The sequence below is a fragment of the Montipora capricornis genome, chromosome 13 (assembly GCF_036669925.1).
Source record: "Montipora capricornis isolate CH-2021 chromosome 13, ASM3666992v2, whole genome shotgun sequence".
NCBI lineage: Eukaryota > Metazoa > Cnidaria > Anthozoa > Scleractinia > Acroporidae > Montipora > Montipora capricornis.
Genome location: NC_090895.1, coordinates 46,922,646 through 46,937,482, shown reverse-complemented (window position 1 = coordinate 46,937,482; position 14,837 = coordinate 46,922,646). Strand labels below are relative to the sequence as shown.

General features: G+C 37.3%; 1 protein-coding gene and 1 long non-coding RNA gene across 2 annotated transcripts in view; one reads left to right on the top strand and one right to left on the bottom strand.

Moving 5' to 3' along the window:
* Positions 1 to 580: 580 nt before the first annotated feature.
* On the bottom strand, positions 581 to 5,961 carry LOC138029706 (uncharacterized). The gene is made up of 4 exons (XR_011127923.1): positions 5,744 to 5,961; positions 4,367 to 4,402; positions 1,555 to 2,953; positions 581 to 866 (listed from the first exon to the last, which is right to left on the bottom strand). It is a non-coding gene; the product is annotated as an uncharacterized lncRNA (long non-coding RNA).
* A 93-nt stretch (positions 5,962 to 6,054) lies between these two features.
* The window catches only part of LOC138030019 (dedicator of cytokinesis protein 9-like), a 62,715-nt gene continuing 53,932 nt past the window's right edge, over positions 6,055 to 14,837 (top strand). Inside the window, exons 1-4 of the mRNA XM_068877870.1 lie at positions 6,055 to 6,152; positions 6,291 to 6,353; positions 8,037 to 8,236; positions 13,765 to 13,896. The gene's annotated coding sequence lies outside the window, so the exon portion shown is untranslated. The remainder of the gene's footprint in view (positions 6,153 to 6,290; positions 6,354 to 8,036; positions 8,237 to 13,764; positions 13,897 to 14,837) is intronic.

The following is a 14,837-nucleotide window of genomic DNA, read 5'->3' as shown; positions in this document are numbered from 1 at the left end:
ATTTCCATGTTTGCATAGATCACAGATTACATGTCCTTTGCAAAAAAGACTTGGGTCTCTACATGCATCAGCACTGTTGAGATACTTTGCGCTGGATTTTGCAACAGCTGGTATGTACTGGTGAACATCTAGAAGGGCAGATGCCATATGCATCGCTTTTGACAATTATAGATTATCTGGTATGCGAAGGAAGGGAGACTTAATGTAAAGGTGGTATCGTAAAATATCACCTGTAAGAAATTTTCACCAAAGGTCTTAAAAACCATCACTAGTCATTTCTTAGTCAGCCAACAACTGAGGGCAAACGATATACAGAAGCAAATCAAACAGTTCAGGTATAGTGTGAATAAGAATATATTACTTATTTCCTCTCTTGAGCCCTTCATTTTAATCATACCAGTAGTGAGTCTGAATTAAGAGACATTTCAATAATAATAATAATAATAATAATAATAATAATAACATAACAACAACAACAACAAAAGAATAATAATAATCTTGAAAATAACAGTAAAAATTCCTTTGTTTTCTATACAATCTGCTGCCTTGTGTTACTCCGTAATAATTAAATCTTGATCGCTTTTGAGAATGAGAAGGTTACACAAATTTAATAATTGTGGAGCATAATACAGGGAACAGTGCAAATGTACATTTCAGTTTCTTAAAATCCAGAAATCTGGTAATAAATTAGCATGTTCACTGTGATATGCTACATTGCATCCTATTTTATCCCTGAAAGCAGTTCCACATGACCATCTGGTTTGTTGCTTGAGATGGAAAACTGTTTGTCCTGACAGTCACTTCCATTTCCCTCATGGTGTCATAGTTGCTAGGTGTGACATATCAGGAAGAGAGGCTAGGCATTTCTGGCAAAAATTAAACAAGAACTGTCATTACAACACAATTTATGTTCTCTTACATTTGCAACATTTCTGTGACTAAAGACCAGTTATTTTGCATGCACAGTGTAGCATACAGAACGAATTTCAAAAGAGATCAATTAGCATTACTTAAAACCTCTTACAAAAGGAAGAATGGTGAAGTTCAAGTGTTGAACAAATAAGAGAACATCTCTGGAAATAACAGGTACTTCAAAACAAAAAACAATACAACTACACAGAAGCATTACTTAAACAAAATAAAACACTATAGATCGAAAGAACTTTTCATTTCTCAAAATGAAAAAAGAGGAGAGCATTCAGTATTTCTGTTGTAAAATAAATTAATTTATAAAACATGCCTATGCACTTAACTCAAGAATTGTACGTAAGCTTTAAGGATGATATGAATGATGTAATATTTACACAGCTTCTCAATCAAATCACGAGAAGAACACGGCATTTCACCTTTCTTTACGTGTAACTTACAATGATTGCCAATGCTGTGTCTTCTCATGCATGAGTGCCTTAGTATTATAGACCATCATAGACCATGCTAAATCGAATGCATCGTACGATCAGCTGTTATTACTTTAGTTTAAAGTACTGTTTGACATCACTTCTACATGTGGCTACTGTATGCCGGTCTCAATAAAAAAAATATGTACAGACTTACTCGCTTGTGTGGTCGTTTTTAACTCCAGTGAAGCGACTTGAGAGTCACAACTTAAACCCACGAGGTCGCACCACCATTTTGACCGCCTGTTCGCCCTTTTCACTCCAATGCTCGCACATGCGCAGACGTTTGACCGCTGTGTTCTGGCAGAGTCTTAATTCTTTTCTGTTCCCGACTTATGTAGGAAGATCGAAAGACACTGCTTGCAGGGTAACATTATCATTGTTGTTGCCAAAAAGAAAGACAAAAGAAAACGAAACAAACACAAATGCCATTGAGATAAATAAAGTTCAGCAGGTAACCAGGACGAAAGTTTTGCGACATTGTTAGATTTCAAGCACAGATCCTCCGTTGTCACCTCTCACCTGTCATGGCTGAGCAATGTTTTGTGTCTGTGTGTGTCTACTTACCAATGCTTACTTATGGGGACGTGGACATAGTTACACACCCGTACTGTGGGGTCCGTTCTTTTTGTGAGGACCAAAATCAGGTCCCCACATATAAAAGCCCTTAAAACTCTATTTTATGGTCAGAAATTGCCTTTAGAGTCCACAAAGTAGAGATGTCCTCATAATGCAGTTTTGTGTTAAAAATACAGACTGGTCCCCATAATGTCAAAAAATAGTGCGTAACTAAAAAGTTGACTTTTTCAATTTTTTTTTCTTTGAGAGGTAGCAGCTTAGTCTAAAAAAAAAACCTCACATCGCTTGTTCTGGAAAAATGCCTTTACCGTGCGAATACATACGGCATTTGATCAAGCAGATACACACAATCCATCTGTGATTTTGCAATATTTATTCACCGAACAATCACAATCAAACAGTAGTTATTAGGGCAAACTCAGAAATCATAATGTCAGTTGACTCATTATTTTGTCAGGAAACAGTAAATGTACGTAGCTGTGTTAAAATGGTGTTTGCACTGTACTGACGATGGAACTTGACCTTTTTGAAAACTCACTTGTCTCATAATTATGTACGTTGGCTATTCCTGTTGAGGGCTGGGACACTTAATTAACGGTGCCATTTAGTCATTACGTAGTTTTCAGTAGTAATGAAATACTAATTTTGACATTCAACTTTCCCAGCCACTTGTAGGATCATTGGGAAGTGTAACAAAAAACTTGGACAAGTGGCTGAATGTCAAAATGAGTATTTAGTAATTAAGTCCTCAAAAAGTAACTCTTGGCATTTTTGCTCCAAACCCATCAATTTGAGGGGTTAATTAAGAATCCAGATTCTTAAGCCTTGAGTGGTCAAAGTCTCCTCACCCATTTTCTTATATTTAGCACAAAATTAAATTCAGCTTTACTATTCTAAAACAAGACTTTGAATTGATGGTCCCGTTCTTGCAGTGCAATAGCTAGGGTTCTGCCCACTGCATATACCACCATGACTAGCTGCAAATAAAATCACAAAAGCCAATCATTTCCAATCCTTGCTTAAACCCAGTACCAGTGGCAAAAAAATCAGTGTGAATACAGATCATTGAATGGTCACTCCATCATTATGTTTATCATTAGAATCCAAATTGAATGACCTTGACATGTAAACTAGTCCTGGGAATAAGCAGATCTGTTTGGTCCAAAAAAAATTAATATTGATAACCTTACTGGGATAATTACATGCTACAAACAAGACCAAAACAACTGCAATGACTACTTAGCTAGTTCCTTCCTAAGTTATAAGCTGACATGCATTAAATTTCAACAAACACAAATACAGTCGAAGTTCTCACGGGAACCACTCTTGTAAGCAACCAGCTCTTTTTTTTTTTTTTTTTTTTTTTTTTTCGTGGCTCTAGCCACGTACACCAAAACTCTCTAATTGAAAACTCTCAAAAGCAACCATTCCCACAATCAACCGTGACCACCTTTGGGATTACCAAACTGGACTTTTCCATTGTTTTTAAGCTCTCATAAGGACGGTGTCTACTATTCTTATTGTGCATATGTTCTGCGCATCTCGAGATACTCAGATTTCCTATGGGTAGTGCTTATTAATACAGGGATATTTTTGCGCGGTTCAAAACTATGCAAAGAAAGCACAACTTAGCAAGTTCTCTGTGTATCCAAAAAGAAAATTAGGGGTAGCCATGCGTTTTTCAGGGATAACTAAGCTTCATTTTGAAAAAAGAACTCCATACATTGCTTTGTATTTTGAAGCTTTGTATAAATATTGTCGATTAATTATCTTTGAAAAATGCGTGGTTACCCCCAAATTTCTTTTTGGATTTCAATTATTATAACACTAATGTTAAGATCTGCTTTTCCCCCATATTCAGTAAGCCACACAAAAATACCTTTGAATTTAGTAAGCACCATCCATAAGCGACCACTCAAAGAGTCTGATCTAAATTGTAAGAATATTTTGGCAGATTTCAATGAGAGTAAAGAAGTTTCCAGTTTTTGTAGGTGCATTCCCAAAAATTCTATTCTGTACCCTTATTACTACAAATTTACAAATCCCAATTTTATTGCTTATAATTCTCAAGGAACCAGCTCTACAGTGAGTAAGTCGTGACCACTTTTTCAAATTCCCGGGCTGGTTGCTTACGAGAGCTTCTAATGTAGTACTGAGTCTCTAAAGTTTCTAGATATTTTGTTGTTTTCTATAATTACAGTATGTTTAGCCCTGTTGAACTCTCCCTCTGACTGCAAGAGAATTGCCAGAAAGAAATATTTATTAAAACAATAATTTAACTAATCATGTGCAACTTAATTAATTAAGTTACATTATGATTGAGTAGTAATCTTAAGCTTTTGCTTTGGCCGGTTAATCCATCTGTTCTGCATGTATAATATGGCTTTTACCTCCATTTCCGGATATTTAAAAGGATTGACATGAAACTGAAAAAAAAAAGAAGGTAAAATTAGTAACTGTTCTATTTGTTATTTTATGCTTATTCCTGAACTAAGTATGCCATGTGGTTCCCTTAGTAAAAGCTATATCATTCTGCCACTTCATAGTTATTCAAAAGAACATAACAGTACCACAAATTAAGCATGTAACAATAAACCCTTGTATGACAGAAAGCAAGTGGTGGCCAAAAACCCTCATAGCCAATTATTTACCAGTCTTTTAATAGGTTTAATAGGCTAACAACTTAAAGTACTTTGGATCGTCAACAAGGAAGTTAAACAAAAAATGGCACATGAAACATCCCATAGTGTTGGTCATAGCCACTCAAGTTCTCAAGTAATCAGATCATACAATAACTTACTTTACACTGTACATACATGTACACCTGAACTGTTAGAAAATCATCGACTGCATGAAAATGGTGATCAATGATGATAATGATGATAAAACTTACTGTCATTTTAAAGCTACCAAACCAACAAGATTCTCACCTGTGACAATGAAGAACATATGGCAAATAAAAAATATATATATTGTGACCTGGATTAATTCACTGTTTCAGAAATACCAATGACTCAAGATTTGAAAATGGGAGAGTTTTTCTTTTGTGTCAGCCCTTACCTCTTGCTCAACAGTCACCCCCAGCACCTCTCTTCCCCCAAAATATGTTGCAATGTCTATTGTTTAGGCTTCCTGATGACAACAATTATTATTATAACAAAAGGTGAGAACAAGAGGCCTTTTTGTCCCGAATTCCAGGCGAATAACCCAATGAAAAATGCAATCAAAAACAGTTGCCAGTGCTCCAGGCTGTGACTGTTTTCGTTACCATGGCAAGTAAAAAAAAGAAACATTTTGGTGCCTAAAAATTGGAGCTAGTCACCAATTTGGTGACCTGTGTTCCATGGTCGTGTGCCAAGCCGTAGTGTTGTTATCAGTTCAGGGCTCGAAATAACTGGCAGGCAGGCACCTGTTACATTTCCCGGTTTAACATGTTTTTGCTGGGACATGGCCCGTTTTTGGCCGGTCAAATTTGAAAAATTTGAACAATCATAACTTTTGCAATAGTGACCCCAGGTTGCATGAATGATGATGATTACAGTAACATGAATAATGTCCCTCATTATGGTCAAATATTTCCAAATTAAATATTCTTAAGTGCAAATGACCAAGAATTTGTCCGGTCACTACCCAATTCTGACAGGACATTGTCTGTTGACGAACCATTATTTTCAAGTCCCGTAAGTTATTAATAATTATTTGTGGTCTTGAGCTTAAAGTGAGATGGCATGAAAAATTATTTAGGGATACATCTTAGTGACACTTACCATTTAGCGATGCAATGACTCTCATCGAGACACATCTTAAAACTATTTGTTTCAATTAGCATGTCGAAACAGGTCGTATCAGTGATCCGTAAAATACTCTGACCTTGTGGTGGAATTCGATTTCAATCAGATGGGAACTCGAGGATAAAAACTTTCTCGAAATAGATATCTGCTTAGATGACATTTTAAATTACTGGCTTATGGCGACGAAAACAAATGAAAACTTCACCGCGACAGACTTGGTAACCGCGTTTGAATGATCCCAGATCCCTCCCCGCTCCCCTCCCCCCTTCCCCCTCCACCCGCAAGATTTACATTGATAGGTGCATTATGAGCACATTGGTCAATCTGTTTCAATTTCATAAAGAAAGATAGTTATTGCTCCTTTTAAACAAATGTGGTTAACATTGTAAGGACATAGTCACTTCCTTGCATGATTAAAGATAGTGAAACATTGCTGCAGTTCTTTAAAATCCGGGTGACATCACAGGGGCATGGTCCCTTTGGTATAATTTTTGATCATTCTAATTTTATATTTGTGCTGTAGATGGGGTTTTCACGTCTCGGGATTGTGAAGAAGTTGCATGTGCAGAGGAAGACAGTAACTAAGGTACACTTCATCAAGCCCTGATTATGATGCTGAGATAGTAAACGTGACCATCCAGTGTGGCAACTGCATGTTTTTCATTGTGTAATGCTGCATGGGAAAATACGCTAGTTGACAGTTGTTTTAGCCCAGCTTTTGCTGTGGAAATATGAATTAAGACCTTTGTGTTAGGCAAAGTAAATTCTATTTAAAGATAAAAGAAATGTCATTTTTTTGTTATTGTTATTTTGTTTTGTTTAATTAATCGTTTCAGCCAGAGATAATTTCTTAATATTTACCATGTTTTATTCTGCAATTGGCTGTGGCTCTTCAATATTTTCACGTTTTTTGGGTAACATTGTGGGGACCAATAGAGACCTCCTCAACTGTTTTAAATCTGTCACCATGAAAGATAGCTGTACATTGCTTTTGTTACACAAAATCTGTGTAACATTACGGGGACATGGTCAGTCTGTTGCATCATGAAAGAAAGATATTTATAGCTGCTGTTACACGAATTTGGGTAGCATTGTGGGGACATGGTCACTTGCTTGCATGATGAAAGATAGTGAAACACTAAATTGCTGCTATTGTTCAAAATCTGGGAGACATGACAGGGGCAATTGGTTCCTTGACTATTATTTGTGTGGGCGGTCACGTCTCGCGATTGCGAAGAAGTTGCATGTGCAAAGGAAGACAGTTGCAAAGGTATACATGTACACTGTAGGTCAAGCCAAGATTATAATTATGCTCAGATACATGTAGTAGACATGTACGTGACTTGTGGGAGAGCATTTTTCATTGTGCAATGTTGCATGGGCTAATACTGAAACCTCTTCAACTGCATTTTATCACCATAAAAGACAGAAGAAGCACATGACTGCTTTTTCAAAAAATTGCGGGGAACATCCTAGGAAAATTGTCACTTGCTTATGCTATATGTCGTGAACGGTTTGTTGACAGTACAGCCTTTGTGCTTGACTGAATGCAAGTCTGCAAACATGCAAACCTTCTTTCAGTGTCAGATCTTTACAATTAAAAGAAGTTACAACCCCCCTCCCCCCAATCTTTGCATTTCTTTCAACACTTTTTACATCTTATGATTATAATTGTCAGCACTTACAGGGTGTACATGTATGTTGCCCCTGCTCTCACTTAATTGTTAGAAATAATATTGGACCAAATAATGACGCTCATGTTGATTTCTTTATGTTGCTAATGCATTGTAAACGTAAATTTGCACTTGTATGTACATTGTGTTCATTAAGTGTTGTGCCTACATGTATATTTATGGACCAGTGCTTGTCTTACTGGAAATTGGACTTTTAACCCATTCATCCCTGATTAGCGTCCCCCATTGACAACTAAAATCGTCTGGCTTAACCCTTTCACTCCTGTGGGGTTCCCCATTGACGAGTAAAATCGTCTGGTGTTAGACAGAGTAAAATCTATAAGTCTCATTGGCCCTTACAGGAGTGAAAGGGATAATTATTAATGGGGACATAGTTTTTGAGTGAAGCTAGCTGTTGTTAAGACAGAGTGAAATCTGTATTTGTCTTGACAACTCAAACAATGAAACTTTGAGAGCCTGTAAATTTACCAACACAAATTAGCACCATCTAACTTGATCAAACAAAAATTAATGAGGTGTTTCTGTGTTTGATATGTGATTAGGCAATATTCTCCATAACTGATCCCAACCAAGAGGTTTATTTGGTGGTCAGAATAGAGAAAGTCTTACAGCTGGGCTGCGAGTATATCAGTTCCTGTGTTGAACCATACCTCATGGCTCAAGTCCGGAGACACGAAAAAAGCTTCACAGAAGGCACACAAACTAGCTGAGATCTGCTACGAGAACCTTGGACAATAATTATTATGGTATGCCATTCGGCTGGATGGATAGCTAGGTGAGTCTGAAGTACAATTTATGGGAAGATCTGGGGTTAGGGCATCAATAATAAATAATGATTATTATGGTATGCCATTCGAATGGACAGCCATGTGAGTCTGAAGTACAATGTAAGTGTAGCTCTGTAGTTTAAGCAATAATTATCAATAATTATTATGGTACGCCATTCGGATGGACAGCCATGTGAGTCTGAAGTACAATGTAAGTGTAGCTCTGTAGTTAGGGCATCAATAATTATCAATTATAATTATTATGGTATGCCATTCGGATGGACAGCCACGTGAGTCTGAAGTACAATGTAATTGTAGCTCTGTAGTTAGGGCATCAATAATTATTAATAATTATTATGGTATGCCATTCGGATGGATAGCTAGGTGAGTCTGAAGTACAATGTAAGTGTAGCTCTGTAGTTAGGGTATCAATAATTATTAATAATTATTATGGTATGCCATTCGGATGGATAGCTAGGTGAGTCTGAAGTACAATGTGAGTGTAGCTCTGTAGTTAGGGTATCAATAATTATTAATAATTATTAATAATTATTATGGTATGCCATTCGGATGGACAGCCAGGTGAGTCTGAAGTACAATGTAAGTGTAGCTCTGTAGTTAGGGCATCAATAATTATCTAATAATTATTTTGGTATGCCATTCGGATGGACAGCCAGGTGAGTCTGAAGTACAATGTAAATGTAGCTCTGTAGTTAGGGCATCAATAATTATCAATAATAATTATTATGGTATGCCATTCGGATGGACAGCCATGTGAGTCTGAAGTACAATGTAATTGTAGCTCTGTAGTTAGGGCATCAATAATTATCAATAATAATTATTATGGTATGCCATTCGGATGGACAGCCATGTGAGTCTGAAGTACAATGTAAATGTAGCTCTGTAGTTAGGGCATCAATAATTATCAATAATAATTATTATGGTATGCCATTCGGATGGACAGCCATGTGAGTCTGAAGTACAATGTAATTGTAGCTCTGTAGTTAGGGCATTAATAATTATCAATAATTATTATGGTATGCCATTCGGATGGACAGCCATCTGAGTCTGAAGTACAATGTAAATGTAGCTCTGTAGTTAGGGCATCAATAATTATCAATAATAATTATTATGGTATGCCATTCGGATGGACAGCCATGTGAGTCTGAAGTACAATGTAAATGTAGCTCTGTAGTTAGGGCATCAATAATTATCAATAATAATTATTATGGTATGCCATTCGGATGGACAGCCATGTGAGTCTGAAGTACAATGTAATTGTAGCTCTGTAGTTAGGGCATTAATAATTATCAATAATTATTATGGTATGCCATTCGGATGGACTGAGCCAGGTGAGTTTGAAGTACAATGTAATTGTAGCTCTGTAGTTAGGGCATCAAAGTACATGACTTGTATACCTTGCCAGAAGTTGTGGGTTGTGAACTCTAGCCAAATCAAAACTTGGTGTCTCTGAATACACGTACAATAACTGATGAGAAATTACTATGTTTTGTTATCACATTCAACTAAAAGTAGCCAGATTTTCTTGTCCTGAATACATGTAACTGATGAGAATTTACTACATTTTGTTATGATCGACAACTAAAAATAGCCAGATCTTCAACAACAACAACAACAACAACAACAACAACAGTTCTTTATTGGATCTAACAAATTCTAACTTTTTGATTTAATTTGTTTTACCTACTAGTTGTCGTGAATCATTTTATCCTCAATTTTACTATCCTGAGTACAATGCATAAGTTTTCAAATGAGCTCAAGGTTAAAATTAACACAAGGAAGGAATTAGGGATTAAGCTTTGTTTTTTTTTTCTCTGAGACAGGAAAATGATTACAACTTTTTGTTGAAGTAGTCATACGTGTTCCTAAGAAACAGCCATGAAAACCACACTGAAGACTGCATGTACAGTAAATGAGCTGATCTGCTCCATTTCAGTTCGACATAATATGTTAATTGTAAAAAGGTTTCCTTTACCAGGGCAATTTTATAAGTACATTTTGTACTATATCATGCACCTCCAAAACAGTCTATTAAAAACAGCCTTTACTCTTGTCAACAGCATTTATCTTTTGTAAGGGCTGCAGTCTCTAATCTCCAAAAGACAAGTATTATTTCTATGTATACAGTCATGTACATGTAGCATTACTATCAAACTCCCTGGTTGGACATGCCAACACCTTTTCACTATGATCTATAACCTCTGCAAAACAATGACAAATAAATAATTAACAGTTTTAGTAAACTTGTGCCTATTTTTTTTTTTAATACTCAGCAATTAAGGTTGTATAATTTACTCTTTTTTCTGAATATATATACATGTATATAGCTGGGATACAGTACGTACAAGAGACCAAATTCTGAGAAGGCGATAGCACAGTCAACATCAAGAGGTTATATAGTGCAAATTTTTCACAAAAACACAAATTCCTGACAACAAATAGATAATACAGGTTCTTTTAGTCCACTTTAACGTAAATTGTACACTTCTTTCTGTATCTGCTGTTTGACTGGTAATGATGTACAGTGTAGCTTAAACACAACTACATGTAACATTAGGAGTTTGTGATATCAAGCCAAATTTCTTTTTATAAAATAATTAGGATAGTATGCGCAATCTCATTTGCCAATAGCTGTGTTTAGATGAGAGTATGGAAACACGGCTGTGACATCACACAAGTTTTGATTGGTTATGTAGTCAGACACGCGTTTTGATTGGCTGCATGGTAGGAAATATATGTACCCCCTATGAGTGTGTACCAAGAAAATTGGTTTCAATCTAGAAGTAAAAAAAAACAGCATTTTCCTTCATTTGTCAAATTATCTTTGAGAAATATTTTATAAAAGCAATTATAGAGGACTTTCTTCCATATTTCCAAAGCCTCACCTAAACATTCAGGGGAGTTTGATATGCAGTCGAGGGTTTGCATTACTGACCCGGGTGGGAGTTGAACCCACAACCTCCGGATTAGATCACCGTTGCTCTATCAACTGAGCTTCAAAGCCAGACAGGAGCAGGCCGTGGGAGTTTGAGGACAAATCGGCTCGGCTCTCTGTCCTTGGGTGTTGCATAAGAAGTTCCTGGTGCTGTGGATTAGCGAAGGTTCTTCATCCATCACATGTACACAGTAGCGTTGGCCTCACATGAGTTTTTTTCCGTATACACATACACGCTGCTTAGGACAACACTCACTGTCTTGCACTTAGTACTTGGCTTGGGCTGAGCTGATTTGTCCTCAAACTCCCACGGCATGCTCCCATCTGGCCTTGTAGCTCAGTCGATAGAGCAACGTGGTGATTTAATCCGGAGGTCGTGTGTTCGAATCCTACCCGGGTCAGAGATTTTTCTCTGTCCTTGGGTGTTGCATAAGGAGTTCCTGATGCTGTGGATCAGCGAAGGTTCTTCATCCATCGTATGCACACAGTAGCGTTGGCCTCATGCACTTGTGTTTTTTTTATTATACATAATTATATGCATTAAGAATTGTCTTGCATTCAAGCTGATAATAATTATACTACTGTTAACAGATAGACATTAGGTTGCTTGCTGCTATAAAGGCATCCACAGTGTATTTCATGTGACATACATGTAAATGTACTGTAGCTAACTCCATACAGCTGTAACTCTGCATTTCCTTCAGGTTAGAGGTTTTGACAAAAGAAGTTAAGAAAGCAATGCTTTTACTAGTGGAGAAGAGGGAAGCAGTAGGAGTTAACCCAAGAAATCCCTACCTTTTTGCAACCTTGGCCAAGTGGAAGCTCTGTTAGGCAACTGCGTCCTTGGGACTCACATGCCTGGGTAGAGTGACCCATGCACAAGGCCTTAATCTAAAAAATCCTGAGGCCATCACAAGCACTCACTTAACAAAACATATTGCTACTGTTTGTAAAGTGCTGCACCTTGAAGAAAAGGAATTAGATTGGTTGGCATGGCACATGGGTTACGACATATTAAGAATCCACCGTGAATATTATCGTCTTCATGAGTCAACAACTGAACTTGCAAAAGTCAGCAAAATTCTTGCTATAGTGGATGAACGCAGCATTTCAAAGTGGATTGGGAAGCCATTGGATCAGATTGATGTTGATGTGAATGATGGTATTAAGTGTAAATTATTAACAAGTGCGTCGTTAAGTGGGTGTTGGGTGCCTGAGCCATCCTGGAGCTTCCACTTTTGGCAGCCAGCACCACGACGGAGACTGCACCGATTGCTGGCAAAACCTGGCAAACCAACCATGAGCCCCCACACCCTCGAGAAGACAGGCACCCGTCACACTGATAAACAGTGGAAAGTAGAGAGGGGGAGGAGGGAGGGAGGGAGGGAAAGACCGCTTACGTTTCCACACAAACTGCTCCTTCTTCCCGCCACACCAATGAATAAATTGTACCATGTAAAGCACAAGGAATGCATCGCATGCACAAATATAACAAAACCACTGACAGCAGTTGACTGCAGTCGCGGTCCTTGTTGTCAACTCAGTTAAACTGCATTTAAAGGAAACCTCCACTGAAACAAGAATACAACTTCAAAATATTTAACATAATGTTTAAAATCAAAAGTGTTCAAACATTTTGCAATGGAATCGTTTGTATCCGAAATAAATGAATTCAAAAACGCTTGTTTTGGTTTTCAAATTTCCTGAGCGCCGCCCTCTTGAATTGTTGTGACGTGTTATGGTTGCTCTTTTGTATTTGCACAAAGAGCTTTTGTTTTAAAACAGTAGGGCAACCATGACACGTCACAAGTATTCAAGATGGCGGCGCCCGGGAAATTTGAAAACCAAAACAACCGTTTTTAAAATTTATTTATTTCGGATACAAACGCTCCCATTGGAAAACTTTCGAACAATTTTGATTGTGAGCATTATGTTAACTATTAATTTTTTAAGATATATTCCTGTTTTAGTGGAGGTTCCCTTTAACCTCATTAAAATACTCAGGATCCTTAAATCACTAATGACATGTGATGTTCAGATCTACATGTTGCAGCACTCAGCAAAGTCCCTTTTTGGCTTATTGCTGTTTCTGCTGTAGGTGGCCTAAGTTATACATGTACACCATAAACCCTTCTAGACACATCGCTGCCAATGCAAGGCGGCCACTAATCTGTACAGCTGTTATGCTGTTATGCTGCTCTTGTGATGGAATCTGAAAACGCTCTCTTACTGTACAAGGATATAAGGATGATAAACTATATGCTCTATCACACAGAACTCCTCAACCCAATACAATAATTGTGATCCTCAACACATGGGGGGTTCAAACTCAACTCTACTAAACATGGTTTAATTCACTATCATGTTTCTCAATAAATCTTGTCATTGCTGCAGCTGCAACTTATAAGTAAAACAACTTTAAAGGGACAAATTTATCTGTAGTCTTTTTGCTTCCAATAATTATATTTGTCTCTGCAAGGGCAAGGAGATGAGATTCAAATTATTGACAATGTTGCCTGCTTTTATTTATGGTTAAATTGGTGGCCTTCAGGTTTTCTAACATCTGGTATCTTCTTGCAGTTGACTCTCAGGTACTGATGATGATGATGATGATGATGATGAAAGAGGAGGAGGATGAGGAGGAGGAGAATGAGGATCGTGATGATAGTGATGAAGACGGGGAGCTATCAGAATCAGTAATGACTTCATTAGGTGGGCAATGCTAATTTTGTTTGCACCCTTCAAGTTGATATGTCTTTACATCAAAACTTTCCTAAATGGGAAAAATGATCTACATTGTACTTTAGAACAGTGTCTGCATGCGCATGGCTAAAGACAAAATGTGTGTAGCCCATTAATGGTTTTCAAAAGTAGCTGCACCAACATCATCTTTTTCAAAAATAATTTCTGAAGAGGAGATGAAAGTACAGTGTATGTGATTACCAGACTTCCAGCTTTGGTTCTTGTTCTTGTTACTGACCAAAAGAAAAGAAGGCTCTTGTTTTTAAGGACTAGATGAGAGATTGCTTATGAACTTGAGGGCCATATAAAGTAAACTTGTTACCGGTACATACCTTTATTGGTTAATATAATTTTTATTGATTGCAGTATGGTATTCAGCCTCAACCGATGTTCAGGGTTGTCATTAGTAGCCAGTAGCCGGCTGATTTCTGCCGTCTGTCAGACCACTTTTTGCCGGCTACTTTTGCCCAAGAACAGGCCTTCTGATAGGGTGCGATTAAAAAATGCAAATTATGCGATTTTTTCAGAGCAGATTGTGCGATTAGAAAGGCCAATTATGCGATAAATAATGTAAATTATGTGATTTTTTTCTCAGCAGTTTTAAGCTTGTTTTATACGGTTTCAGGTTAAGAAAACACTTTTTTGCTGCCCTAAAGACATTTTGAACACAAAGGAACAGTAATTATGTATCTCAATCGACATTAGTTGGGATAAATAAAAGTTGAAAAGTTGAAAGGACACAGCTAACATGCCAAATGAATGATCAAGGTGCTCGTCAACCACGAACTTCCGAAGATGGTCAATCACAATAGGGCCATACCCCCATTTATACGAGAGAAAATAAGCCACGGCTTTCTCTGGCCGCGGCCTACAGAAGACTCGAATGTTCACCCCGTATAAATGGTACAAAA